We start from the raw sequence: 14,415 nt of genomic DNA on the forward strand, positions 1-14,415 counted from the left end.
TGCGTGCGGTTGAGCACCCTTTCCCGCAGCAATGTGCGTTGTTGCCTGCCACCTTACGCGTGGTGTGCACCCTTGCGCCCAGCCATGTGCGTGCAGTAGCTGCACCCTTACGTGAGGTTGCGTGCAACTATGTGTGCGGTATTGCAGCCAGGCCCGTATCCATGTGCGCGGTATTGCAGCCACGCCCGCATCCATGTGCGCAGTAGCCTGCCTCGATGCCAGCAGCCTTGCGTGTGCTAGTGCAAGCGATGCCTACACCTTGTGCGTCCATGCCAGCTGCCTTTCACGCGGTAGTGCAGCCATGCTTGCCACCATACACGCACATTGGGCGGCCCTGCGTGCGGTACTGCCGCCTTGTGCACTACCTTCATATGCACTTAGGCACCCTTAGTGGGGCACGCGTAAGCATTGTCATGGGCACATATATGTGCACACATGCGGCATTCAAGAGCACAATTAGGCTACACTTGGGCTACACTTGGGTTGACGCGTAGACACTTATTCAACACTTGCGGGCATGTATAGGCACATTTAAGGCGACACTTGGGGCATTCAAGAGCATGCATAGGCACACTTGGGTGCACACTTAGGCAACAATTGTGGGCATGCATGGGCACAGTTAGGCAACACTTGGGCCATTCATTGTGCACATGTAGTCAACACTTGGGGTGTTGTGCGGCCATTCACTGTGTACACGTGGGCACGCATAGTAAACACTTGGGGGCAAGCATAGGCACACACTTGGGCCATTCAAGAGCACGTTGTCACTGCTTTAGACCTTTCCAAGCAACCGTACTGGCACTTAGCACTTCTGTTAGCACTAAGTCAGCGTAACCACCCTCCTTAAGGGACTAGGGAAGAGACGAAGTGAACACAAGAGTGAGTTTGAGAAGAATGAACTTGTATAGCACTAGAGAACTCTTGAGTACAAGGCTTGAGAACTCACTTGCTTGGTTGAACACTCTTGGTTGTTCCTTGGTGAGTGCCTTTGCCAAATGAGGCAACACCTACCCCAAGTTAAAATGGATGGCTAAGATATTTACAAATGTCCTCCATCCAACTGTTGGGGAGGAAACTAGAAGCTTCCCACCTCCTTAGCGGAGCTCTAGAAATCTCTCCCAGAATATATCCTGTGAATATCTTCTACAAATATCTACAATAAAATATCTATTATTACTACACCTTTATAGAAAACTCTAGAACTTGGACCTTACTTAGCCCAACAGCTTAAGTCCATGGGCTTGGTGAGCTAGGCCCGTGGGCCTATGTTGAGCAGGTCATGACACTCTCCCCCACCTAAATCTACGACACCCTCATCGTGACCTCCTTGTGGTACTTTTATTCATGAGTCGTCTCAGCATGCCAGTTGTCTCCCATCTTGTCTCGCTCTCTGGTCGCCCCTTCCACTTGACTAAATACTCCACGTAAGGAGATAGTTTGTGTCTCTGGATGATTGGATCAACATCCAAATTAGCCTCCCTCTCGCGAGGAGTAACGCCTATTGGGGTTATTGTTGTAGTCACATAACTTGAGCCTCCTACAACATCATCTGGTTGTCTCCATTCTCTCGTTTGCATCTTCCTCTTTCTTGGCATGGATGGCTTGCTCCCAAATTCTCCTTGTCTTGCCCTCCTGTCCAGGGGTAAGTAAGCACCTAGCCCCTGGATGGTGTTGGAGAACTCCTTTAGTCCCAAGTTTCATCTCGACCCCTTGAGCAACATTACGTATGGGGCATTCTTTAGAGTTGATAGCCTTAGGACACCCTTGGCCAGAGTTCCTTTGCCTCCTTCATCAAGGCAAGGTTGTGTGTGGCTCCTATATTTACCTTTGCCTATGTCGGCTTCCCATTGATGCACACTTTTGCACACATCAACCCCTTTTGAGAGTTAAGGGCCTTGACCCCTATATCGGCCCTGGTGGCACCATGCTACATTGGGGACCCCATGCAAGGTGGCTCTTCCTCTTGGCCCTCTTCCTCCAATAGGGCACTAAGATCTTTCCTCCTGGGGCAATCCCTAAACCAATGTAGCTCATTGCATCGGAATCACTTGTCTCTAGGCTTGAACCGATTCCTCTTATCACGCTTGTGCCTTAGTGCCTCTCCTTTAGACATGTCATGAAAGGGAGTGGCTTCCCTCGCCACTATCCTCCTACCCTTCCTATACTTCTTCTCCAATATGAGCTTCCACCTTATCCAACTCCTTTACATACTTGACCTTTAAAGGTGGCAACCATCTCCTCTTGGTTACTTACTATAGTGTTGAGAGCACCTTGTAAGGACCCCTTGAGCTCCCCCATCTGGCCATCAAGCTCCTCCCCACTTTTCCACATGGCCTTTGAGCTCCTCCCCACTTTGCTCCATGACATTTAGGCACCACTTTACCTCGGCCAATACTTGCTCCCCTCGAGCTAAGAGAGGCCCCATAGCGATGCCAAAGTCGACGGACTTGCCTTCGCTCCTTCATTGCTTACTTGTGTAGGTGTTGATCTCTATTCCACAGTTTTAGCTCGCCTGTCTCCTATCCCACAAGCTTGGCTCCCTCACAATTGAAGCTCTGACCCCACAACTGTCATGGCCTTAGACCTTTCTAAGAGACCGCACCGGCTCTTAGCACTCCCACTAGCATTAAGTCAGCCTAACCACCCTCCATAAGGGACTTGGGAAGAGAAGATGTGAACACAAGAGTGAGTTTGAGAAGAATGAACTTGTATTGCACTAGAGAGCTCTTGAGTACAAGGCCTGAGAACTCACTTGCTCGGTTGAACACTCTTGGTTGGTCCTTGGTGAGTGTCTTTGCTAAATGAGGCAACACCTATTTGTAGGCACCCCAAGTTACAATGGATGGCTAAGATAGTTACAAACATCCTCCATCCAACAGTCGGGGAGGAAACTAGAAGCTTCCCACCTCCTTAGTGGAGAACTCTAGAAATCCCTCCCAAAATACCTCCTATAAATATCTTCTAGAAATATCTACAATAAAATTATCTAGAGTTGCTACACCTTTGTAGAAAACTCTAGAACTAGAACCTTACTTAGCCCAAAGGACTAAGTCCATGGGCCTTTGTTGGGCAGGTCGTGACAACGTGTACACTTAGTGGCACTCAATGTGCACACATAGGCACACTTCACTTGGGCAACACGCATAACCATACTCGGCAACCGTTAGGGCAGTTAACACTTAGGGGCATACCTGGGGCCACGCATGGACAATCCTAGCCTCAGGAGGGTATGGGGGGAAAGAAAAGGGGAAAAAGACGAGGGGACGAATCGATGCGACACGGGGCCAAATCTCAGTGGATCGTGGCAGCAAGGCCACTCTGCCACTTACAATACCCCATCGCATATTTAAGTCATCTGCAAAGGATTCTACCCTTTGCACATGGATGCCGTGTACTTGAGCCTTGAAGGTGGCAACCATCTCCTCTTGGTTACCACGGGCATTTTAGCACATGGCCCGCACAAGGTTGCACGCATTGCTGCACCTTCGTGCCCATGTCTACATTCCACCGTGCATATAGCTGCACACACATGGCTCACACATGGGTGCTGCCATGGTCCCCATGGCCCATGCAATAGAGGCTCCTTTGCGGCCTTCGGCTGCACACGAGGCACCGACTGCTGTACACGCCAAGGCCGTGCCCGCACAACATAGTTTGGGTCATTAAATCATGTTGCGCAAAACATCCCTTTGGGTTAGAAAAGCCTTGTAATTGGCTATTTGGCACCCAAAGTACAATCATTTTCACTTAAACCCCGCATTTCCATTTATTTGGGTATTTTTCATAATGTTTCAATCAAAAAATTTAAAAAAATATCAAAATACACTGGAATTGTCTAATATTTTTTCAGAACATTCTATCAACCTTTGGAAGACATCCAAAATTTAGTTTTCAGAAAAATACATTAAAATGGATTTTTCATAGTTTTTTAAATTTAATATGTTTTTTAGTATTAAAAAATTAATAAAAAAATAAATATCTATCAGAAAACTATGATTTTTATATGAAAAGAATCTTTGGATTTTTCCTTAATTTCACACCAAGTTTCATTTGATTTGGATATTTGAAGCTCAAAATATAGACCTGTATATTTGGGGGGGGGTCATGTCTCCTTCTAGAAAGGGGCAAAGAGCATAAGAGGTACCTTGAGGGAGGGGGGTGCCACTCCCCGGGTGGTTTTTGATGGGCTGCATAGAGGGTCAGCAGACAATAAGCGGGCATGGTAGGCAAACCCAAAAGACCCATGGCATGGGAAAAAAAGTGAAATGGCATGTGAGTTTCGATGAGTTGGCCCTTGGTGTGCGCCGAGGCCTGCCACTACATGCGGTTGGACGCGTATGGCTGCCTACCTTACGTGCCATGAGCCCATAGCTGCTGTAATGTGTGCCAGTCATGGAACAGCATGCCCAACGAAGGTGCACGTGCTTATGAATAGTCAGCCCTTCTATCATACAAAGCCTCCCCCTTCTGCCGCACAGAGTTGCCTGCCATCGTGGGCTGCTGGGTGCACATGGATGCCTACCATGCGCTACCACGCACCCACTTCTACTACCACATGTGCCCATCGATGCACCACATTTCCAAGGAAGGTGTGGCTTGTGAAAACATGTACATGGCGCGTCCGTCCCGATAGTCATCCCCTTTGCCGCACACAGTTGCTTGCCATTGTGTGCTACTGGGCGCACATGGCTGCCTGCCTTGCACTGCAGTGCCTCTACATCTTCCACCACATACGTCTGTCGCTATACAGCATGCCCAAGAGTGGCATCCCCTATGCAAAACACCTTCACAGTATGTCAAATTCGAAGATTTGGCCCTTAGTGTGCGTTGCGCCTGCCACGGCATGCTGCTTTGCCCTCGTGGTTGCCTAATATATACCACTATGCCTCGACAGCTATTTCCTCCTATGCTTGTAGCTACAAATAAAGCCCAACAAAGGCTTGGAATGTATGTGAAAACAAGTACATGGTTCATCTGTTTAGATGGTCAGCCCATCTGCCGCACACCACTGCCTACAACCGTGTGCTGCTGGGTGCCCATGGCTCCCTACCTACTGCTGCCATGCCCCCATAGTTGCTGACACATGTGTCCATAGCTGTACAGTAGTTTCTAGAGAGGCATGGCATTTGAAAACAAGTAAATGGCCAATGCGTCCCGATGTTCAGCCCCTCTACCGCACACCGTTGCTTGCCACCCTGGGCTGTTGGGTGTGCAAGGGTTCCTGCCTTATGCTACCAAGCCCCCACAGCTACTGCCAGATGCCCCCGTAGCTGCATGGCATGCCCAAGATAGGCTAGGCATGTGAAAATCACCATCAAGCCACGTTGGTTCTGATGATTGCCTTTGATGTGCGCTATGGCTTGCCATGGAGTGCTGCTGGGCCTACGTGGCTCCCTACATAGCTGCTACCACATACGTCGGTAGCCACATAGCATGCCCAAGAGTTGCATGGCATGTGAAGGACAGCAACATGGCATGATGGTCCGGATGATTAGCCCCTTGTTTTGCACCTTGGCCAGCCAATGCATGCTGGTGGGTTTGCATGGCTGCCTGCACACTGCACCTACACCCTCATCGCAGCTTACTGCCACTTTTTCTAGTTTTTGTACAGTATGCCCAAGGGAGTCATGGCATGTGAAAAACATGAAAATGACGTGTTGGCCCCATTGATTAATCCCATCTAGGCACCGTGGCAGTTTGACGTGCTTTGGTTCCTGCCATGTGTTGTTGTGCTAGTGCCACTTTTTGTGAGCGTGGTCATAGTCACGTATTTCCACCCCTCTTTGCTCTTTGGCATGTCATCATATGTAGGTCATGGTGCAAGGGGTGGGGTGTTGTCTACATTTGACGGAATCATTGGTCAAGTCAATATGCACAATAAATATTTGGTTGGTCCCTCCCCCCCATCCCATTGTTTTTTGTTTTTTTAAATTGCACCATCGTGGGTTTGCTGCTTGCAAGGATTTTTTCATGGTCGGTTTTGTGGCCTATGCTATTTGAAGAAGTGCGTTTCTAAGTCGTGCCTAGGTTTGGAGGTGCTTACATGCCTTTTTGCGGCAAGTGTTATAATACGACATTAACGTGGGTCTCTGGAGAACATAGGTTGCAAGCTTGCAGGTGGTGGTAGATCATGAGTCCCTCCCCCCTCCTTGCTTTTTAAAAAAATTTCCATTCTCGTGGGTATGTTGCTTGCAAGAGTTTTTTCAAGCTCGGTTTTGTGGCCTTTGGTATTTGGAGGAATGCATTTCTAAGTCGTGCCTAGGTGCGGTGGTGTTTGCATGCCTCATGCCGCAAGTGTTATAATGCAAAATTAACATGGGTCTCTGGAGAACATAGGTTTGCAAGCTTGCAGGTGGAGACAGATCACGAGTCCCTCCCCCTCCCCCTCCCCCCCCCCACTTTTGTTTTTAAAAAGAAAATTGCATTCTCATGGGTTTGTTGCTTGCAAGAGTTTTCTCATGCTCGGTTTTGTGGCATTTTTGGTATTTGGAGAAATGCGTTTATAAGTCGCGCCGAGGTGCGGAGGTGTTTGCATGCCTCCTGCCGCAAGTGTTATAATGCGACATTAATGTGGGTCTCTGGAGAACATAGGTTTGCAAGCTTATAGGTAGAGACAGATCATGAGTCCCTCCCCCTCCCCCCCCCCCACACTTTTGTTTTTAAAAGGAAAATTGCATTCTTGTGGGTTTGTTGCTTGCAAGAGTTTTCTCATGTTCGGTTTTGTGGCCTTATGGTATTTGGAGAAATGCGTTTTTAAGTCATGCCTAGGTGCAAAGGTGTTTGCATGCCACCTGCCGGAAGTGTTATAATACCGCATTAATGTGGGTCTCTGATGAACATAGGTTGCAAGCTTGCCAGTGGAGAAAAATCACATGTCCCTTCCCCCCTCCACTTGTTCATTTAAGAAATTTGCATTCTCGTGGGTTTGTTGCTTGCAAGAGCTTTCTCATACTCGGTCTTATGGCCTTTGCTATTTGGTGAATCGCGTTTCTAAGTTGTGCCTAGGTGCAGAGGTGTTTGCATGGCTCCTACCGCAAGTGTTATAATACGACATTAATACGGGTCTCTGGAGAACGTAGGTTGCAAGCTTGTAGGTGGTGATAGATCTCGAGTCCCTCGACCCCTGTAGATTGTTGAGATTTTCGTGTTTAGCAGGGCTATTGATTTTTCTTCTACCAAATCCTTATTACGTTGTAGTAGGTTTGGTGCTGGATTGTGTCGGTAGTGGACAAAATGCACGTGAGTGGCACATTCCTGTGTTGCTTACCTAGTTGGATGGAAAGATGTTGCCCCTTCACTCTCATTTCATCCCTCTTGCCTGCCCTTGTGGTTGGTGTGAGGTGGCTTGGCATACGATGCATATGTCCACTTTCTTTGTGTCAGTGGTGCACGTGCACTATTTGTGCTCTAGGATGCGGGACATTTTGTGTGGCAAGGTGGATGTGTGTGTGTGTCCTCTTGAATCCTTTGGTTGTGCCTCGTTACACAAGAACGATAAGCTGCCATAAATGTATGGAGCAACATCACCCAATGCACAATTGGGGATGTGGCTCATACAGTGCTTTGGCGTTGAGAAGGAAAGTTACCTGGTTGATCCTGCCAGTAGTCATATGCTTGTCCCAAAGATTAAGCCATGCATGTGTAAAAATGAACTAATTCAGACTGTGAAACTGCGAATGGCTCATTAAATCAGTTATAGATTGTTTGATGGTATCTGCTACTCAGATAATCGTAGTAATTCTAGAGCTAATATGTGCACCGAACCCCAAATTTTGGAAGGGATGCATTTATTAAATAAAAGGTCAACACGGGATCTGCCCGTTGCTCTGATGATTCATGATAACTCGACGGATGCATTGCCTTTGTGCCGATGACGCATTATTCAAATTTTTGCCCTATCAACTTTCGATGGTAGGATAGTGGCCTACTATGGTGGTGACGGGTGACAGATAATTAGGGTTCGATTCCAGAGAGAGAGCCTGAGAAACAGCTACCACATCCAAAGAAGGCAGCAGGCACGTAAATTACCCAATCCTGACACGGGGAGGTAGTGACAATAAATAACAATACCGGGCTCTTCGAGTCTGGTAATTGGAATGAGTACAATCTAAAACCCTTAACGAGGATCCATTGACGTGCAAGTCTAGTGCCAGCAGCCACAGTAATTCCAGCTCCAATAGCGTATATTTAAGTTGTTGCAGTTAAAAAGCTCATAGTTGGACTTTGGGATGGGTCGATTGGTCCACCTCACAGTGTGTATCAGTCGTCTCGTCCCTTTTGTCGGTGATGCGCTCCTGGCCTTAATTGGCCAGATCGTGCCTCCGACGCCATTACTTTGAAGAAATTAGAGTGCTCAAAGCAAGCCTACTGCCACAGACAGCCCACTGAAGGCCCACAGGCCAAGCCCATTAAGCCCATGGACTTAGGCCATTGGGATTAGTAAGGCCCAGTTTCTAGAGATTTCTACCAAAGTGTGGAACTTTAGATATTTTATAAGGAAATATTATGTAGGGAGGTTTCTAGAGTTCTCCACTAAAGAGGTGGGAAGCTTCTAGTTTCCACCCCAATCGTTGGATGTAAGATACATGTACATATCTTAGCCATTCATTGTAACTAAGAGTGACTGTAAATAGAGGTGCCCTCATTTAGCCAAGGCACCAAGTAAATGAGTTCTCAAGCCTTGTACTTAAGAGTTCTTTAGTGCAATACAAGTTCATTCTTCCCAAACTCACTCTTGTGTTCACTTCTTCTCTTCCCAAGTCCCTTAAGGAGTGTGGTTAGGCTGACTTAGTGATAGTGGGAGTACTAAGTGCAGGTGCGGTTGCTTAGAAAGGTCTAAGGCCGTGACAGTTGTGGTATCAGAGCTTCGGTTGCAAGGAAACCAAACTTATGGGATATGCATTACGTCTAACCTTTCATGTGATACCCTACTTTTTAAACCCGGTCTAATTACACGGTTGACCTGATTTAACCATGCAGGACCCGAACCAAAGAGGGTTAAGGCAGGTTCCTTATGAACCATGATGGCAAAGGTGACTTTGAACATCTATTGGCCAGACAAGTCCGAGTCAAGGCCAGAGGAGACGGTTGTACCCAAGCCATGTACATGCACATATCATAAGGCCATGTATGGATAAAGCTGGTATGTAGCCGTATCCTAAAGCGCATATGTATAATATACCTTATGCCATGAGTGAGACTCATGCCGAGAGTCAAATTCCATCAAAATCCCACTTGTTGGCCAATTTTTTACCCTCAGGTGGGCGGTCACAGGTGGGCGCATCCGCCCACCTGAGTGACCCACCCATGTGCTACTAATGATTTTAAGAATGTATAAATAGCATTATTTGTGTTTTTCAATATCTCATTTATTACACGGAAGGTTGGTGAGAAGATTTAAGAGGAGAGAGAAGAGAAGGGAGAAAAGAGAACAAAGAAGAAGAAAGGGGAAGGAAGAGGAAGAATAAATGGATTTAAGCGGCGCCAAGGTTTGATCTTCCCATTCCGACGTCGGAAGAGTGATCTCCAACACGAGATCTACATTTAGAGGTGAGCGAATGCTATATTCCTTAAACTTTCACCATACCCAAGTAAAACCCTTGATTTAGGTAGAGTTTCTTGAGGTCTTGTAAATCCCCCTTGAGATGATGAATCTAAGGTTTAATAGATGGTCTATGAGTTGATTTTGAAGGATTTGAAGAAGTGTTTACAAGGTTGGAGAAGCATTGGTGATTCGAAGTGATTTTGGGGTTTTTGAAAGAGTTATTGAGCAAATAAGGTAAGATGACTTCCATTCCTTAAATCTAACCTAGATCTAGGTTAGAATCATCTTATGAGACCTTGAATGTGTGGAAAATAGGATTGGAAAAGCCCCATTTGATTCCCCAAAGGTTGGGAAAAATTTTGGGGAAAAAGGCAGTTTTTCGCTCGCTCAGGTGGGCTGAGACAGGTGGGCCAAACGGCTTGCCTGAGGGCACCGCCTAAGAGGGCAGGCCCTCGGGGCCAACCGGCGGGCCCCTACCGATGGGCCGATCGGTGGGCCGATCGACGGGCTGACCTGGCCACCGGTCCTAGTCGACCCTCGGCCTCCATCGGTCATGACCAGTGGGTCAGGACCGGTGGGCCAACCCACCCACCTGTGAAGACTGGTGGGTTGTGACAGGTGGGCTGTCCGACCCACCCAAGAGGCTCCCAACGTGATTTTTTCGTTCGAATGCCAAAATGGACGTGCGACCTTCTTTTAGGATTCTAAACATGATTTTGTGTATCAAATCTTGTTATTTTTTACCCCAAAGTGGTAAAATGCTAACCCCATTCACTTGTGATAGGTTCACTAAAATTTACCTTTCTCGTGCCGGATCTCATCCGTACCGGGCGTGAGTCTTTGTACACTACAAGTAAGTGGGGAGAGGATGTTTGGCCTTATTTTAAGGCTTGTTGATATTCATTCAAATGTATCTATACTAGCCATGTCATCATGCAAATTATATGTAGTTTAACCATCCTCATATTATTATGACATGTGTGTTGTGTTTACTTTCTCAATATCAAATGATGATGTGCTTATGTGATGAATGATGGGATCATTGTGCATGATGCATTATTAGACTAGATGTCGTAGTCGGCTTGGAAATGAGTTCATTGGTGGCCTGTGGAATGGGACGCGGTGGCACTATGTAATCGTACTATGTCATATAGGAGCATGCGGTTTAAGATTGTCATCTTCCAATGCTACGACCCTTCCCAACAGGGGTTGAGGTGTTGGGTTACCATTTGGGGGGAAGCAGTGGTCACGGTTGTCGGGTCACTGTGGCAGTTAGACATATGCCCGGTGGGTCATTAGGACAGTCGGCAACCTCGGTGGTATATTCAAGAGGGCCAATCATACTGCTTTTAAATTGCTGGAGTCAGCACCTTTATTTTATGTCATTTACTTTTATATTGAGAGCCGGTAGTCGGCATGCCTTAATTTTCCTAGTACCCACGGTGAGCCTTCTCCGACAGCCCTATGGGCGTATCGCGGGATGGAGTTTGTTACTCGTACCTGGAGTATACGCACAGTGTGGTTGTAGTAGCACTAAACCAAAGACTTAGTAATGTTGTTTAGGTGGATGTGATTTAAAATAAATTGCATAGCATATAGTGCATATGGTTGTGATTGTTGTGTGGACTATTGTGTGGTCCTTCTTTTCACTTACTGAGCTAGTGAGCTCATCCCACGTGTACACCTCTTTTAGATGATTTTGCAGGTCACCAGCCTGAAGATCAAGGGTTTGGCCCCACAGTTGAATTCCCTGAAGAGGATTGGTGGGTCCCCGAGGACTATGAGCACGGCACGGATTACACGTGCGAGGGCTGTGCTGTGGGACCACAACAGTGACTCCATACAGGGTTACTGCTTTATTCTTTTGATGATCCCTTTTGTGTACTTGATACGTGAATTGTTATTCTTTTTGTGTAACTATCATGCCTGTGGGCCCACATGTATTTATCTATGTACTATAATTTGGGTATCAAGTATATTGGGGATATTTACAGGTAAATTAAGTCTTCCGCTGAACTGGTGAACATTATATTAGTTGTGTGTATGTTGTGGTTGGGTACTGTATCAGATGATCCTGGCAGGTTTGGGTTTACCGGAGTTAACCCTGTCACCTGTCCGGTTCTGTGTGAACGGGGTGTGACAACGGTGGTATCAGAGCGTGATGCTCTATTCACTCACAGCATACCATATAGACCCCACAAAATTTATAATAGGAAATGGGATTGGGCAAATGAAAAAACTTTAAAGAGTTAAAAAAAAAAATGGTTGCATTTAGTTATTGTATTCATGGCGTGCATGAGATAAATACATGTGATAGACAACATATACAAATAAATACAAGATTTTCAAAAATTTTCACACACAGACACCTGATAGACAACATATACATATATCACTGAGCATAAATAACCAATGACACCACAACTAAACTACGATAAGTTATCAAACACACAAAACTAGCACAGGCCACCAACAAAATATACCACCCCACAAGTAAGTCCAATTACAGAGAAAGTACAAAGAATGAGAAAAGAAAGAAATGTATAATAAGATTAACAACATGGAAATAAGTGAGAAGCTGGTGTAGACAGGCGAGCTAAGTCCTCAGAGATCCTCGTCATCGTCCAATACTATTACTCCATCCCTCCGAGGTCTCGAGCTAACATTGAGTCAACGGTCGTTGTAGTCAAATCTTGAGTTCACCAGCTGTACATCCCTCTGAAGTCGGGAAAAATCTGCTGAAATGGCATTGGCCGTTGTATCCAAGTCCTCGACCAATCTGAGGAAGGAACTCTCTAAGGTAGCCTACCTCTCTAGGATGTTTTTCTCTCTAGAAGCACTCTCATCCAGTCTTCTTAGCAGCTGATCTTGCCCGTCTTTCAAGTCCCTCATAGCAGACATCATGCCCTCAAAATCATATGCGCCACTCTCAGGTGGTGGGGCTCTATGCTGTGGGCCTGCAGCCCTCGTGAAGCCAGGATTAGCAACTCTCGAGTCAAGAGGCTCCTCCTCGCACTAAGGAATATAATCCTCATCCTCCTCACTGGCCTCCTCCTCCATGGGAACATCCTCCCTATGGGCATTCCTCCTATCCCTGCCTCTTTGAGCTCCTACTCTCTGAGGTACATCCATGAGAGTGTGGAGACCCATCCTCAATAGATTTCCCCTATCAAAGTTATTTGCTGGAGTCTTCCCCTCCTCACTACTCAGGTCCACCCTAAAGAACTCAAAGATCCTAGTGAGGATCCTACCATATGGAAACCCTCCGTTCTCGGGGTGTGAGGTATGGTGCTCCATAGTCTTGAGGATGACGTAAGGCAAGCATAAGTGCTCGGCACCTCCCTCTAAGGCCTTATAAATGCAGAAGGCTAAGTAGGCTGCCATGAAGCCTACCTAGTTCTGGTGACCCCCTCTGGGGAGCAAATTGAACTGGACCAAATGGGCAAACACATGAACCTCTGGGTAAAATGACATCTCGGAATCCAGACGCTCCCTACTGCCACAGATGGTCTCGTAGATATGGTCCTGCATCTCCAAACTCAAGGATGGGCCCACGGACTTACTCCTTGGAGGACTGTAGAAATGCTGCCCAACCGAAGAGATACCCAAAATGCTAGCCAGGGTGTCCACAATCAGGTGAATGTCCACCCCCTTCACCATGCTAGTTATCGCATACTCTCCATACTGGTAAGAGACCTCCAAGTTGCAGTAGAATCTATGAACTAGTTGCTCATAGCACGAACGGTCTATGTTGAGGATAGACTGCCAACCCAGTGTGGTGAACCTCTCATAAAGCTCAACCTTGTGGAATTCGCTGACTACCACAGTCTTCTCCATCATCACAGACCTCTTTAGGAAGGTCTGCCAGTTGGTTGCTACCTCTGAACTTCGGAAGAGTCCCTCATCATAATCTGAAGGATCGATAGGGGCCTGTTCGGGTCACCTTGGGTGAGGGGCTGGGGAACTAGTCCCTGCACTCTTCCATTTGGAAGTGGTGGTCTTATGCCGAGTGGAAGAGGATGCGGGTTCTTTGCCCTTGTGAGAAGACATCCTGGCAAGAAAAGAGGAGAAAGAATGATAAGTAAGGATGAGGAATAACAAAGGAAACAAATAGATGGGTGAGCAAGTACAATACATAATGTGGATTATGATAGAAAGAGAAGTGGATAAATCATGGAGAAATGAATAGGAGGAAGCCCCAAAACATGATATCCACTAGCACATTACAAAATAGAAATGTAACAAAAGGCATATAAAGCATGGCAAGTGAGGAATGATAGAAAAACCCCAATTCTCAATGTGCAAGTTCAATCTAAGAAACATGAAAAGTCTCACAATAGAGTAAAGCTTGAAGCTTACATGTCTATGAATAAAATGCCATCGTTATACAATCTAGAATATGCCAAGACATCTTCTATAATGACATTGAGGTGCAAGGAATCCACAAGTATGAAGTGGTGGAAAGAGAATCAAAGAAACCCAACACAAAAGAGATGGATTTTCATGGAGAGAGATGGGATTTCAAGCATACATGACTTTCCATGATCTCTCCAACATTTTAAGTGCAAACCAAGCATAAGGAAACTCATTTGAGTCGTTAGTTGGGGAGAAAAGGGTAGAGATAGAAGAAAGCCCCAAATTAGAGAAGGTTAGGGCACGGTTGGGTTTTCTCTCATAAATTGAGAAGTACAGCCTAAAACTAGAAATAAATCACAAAGAAAACATCACATTCTCATGGAATCATTGTTCTATGGAAAGAAACACGGAAAAAAAATCAAGATTGAGGACTACACATGGATTCTACCCCCAAAGTACACGTTCTAAGAAGAAAAAGGGGAAAGAGACTTACTTGAGAGTAGAGGAGTTGAATC

The sequence above is a fragment of the Macadamia integrifolia genome, chromosome 1, assembly GCF_013358625.1.
Source record: "Macadamia integrifolia cultivar HAES 741 chromosome 1, SCU_Mint_v3, whole genome shotgun sequence".
NCBI classification, from domain to species: Eukaryota; Viridiplantae; Streptophyta; class Magnoliopsida; order Proteales; family Proteaceae; genus Macadamia; species Macadamia integrifolia.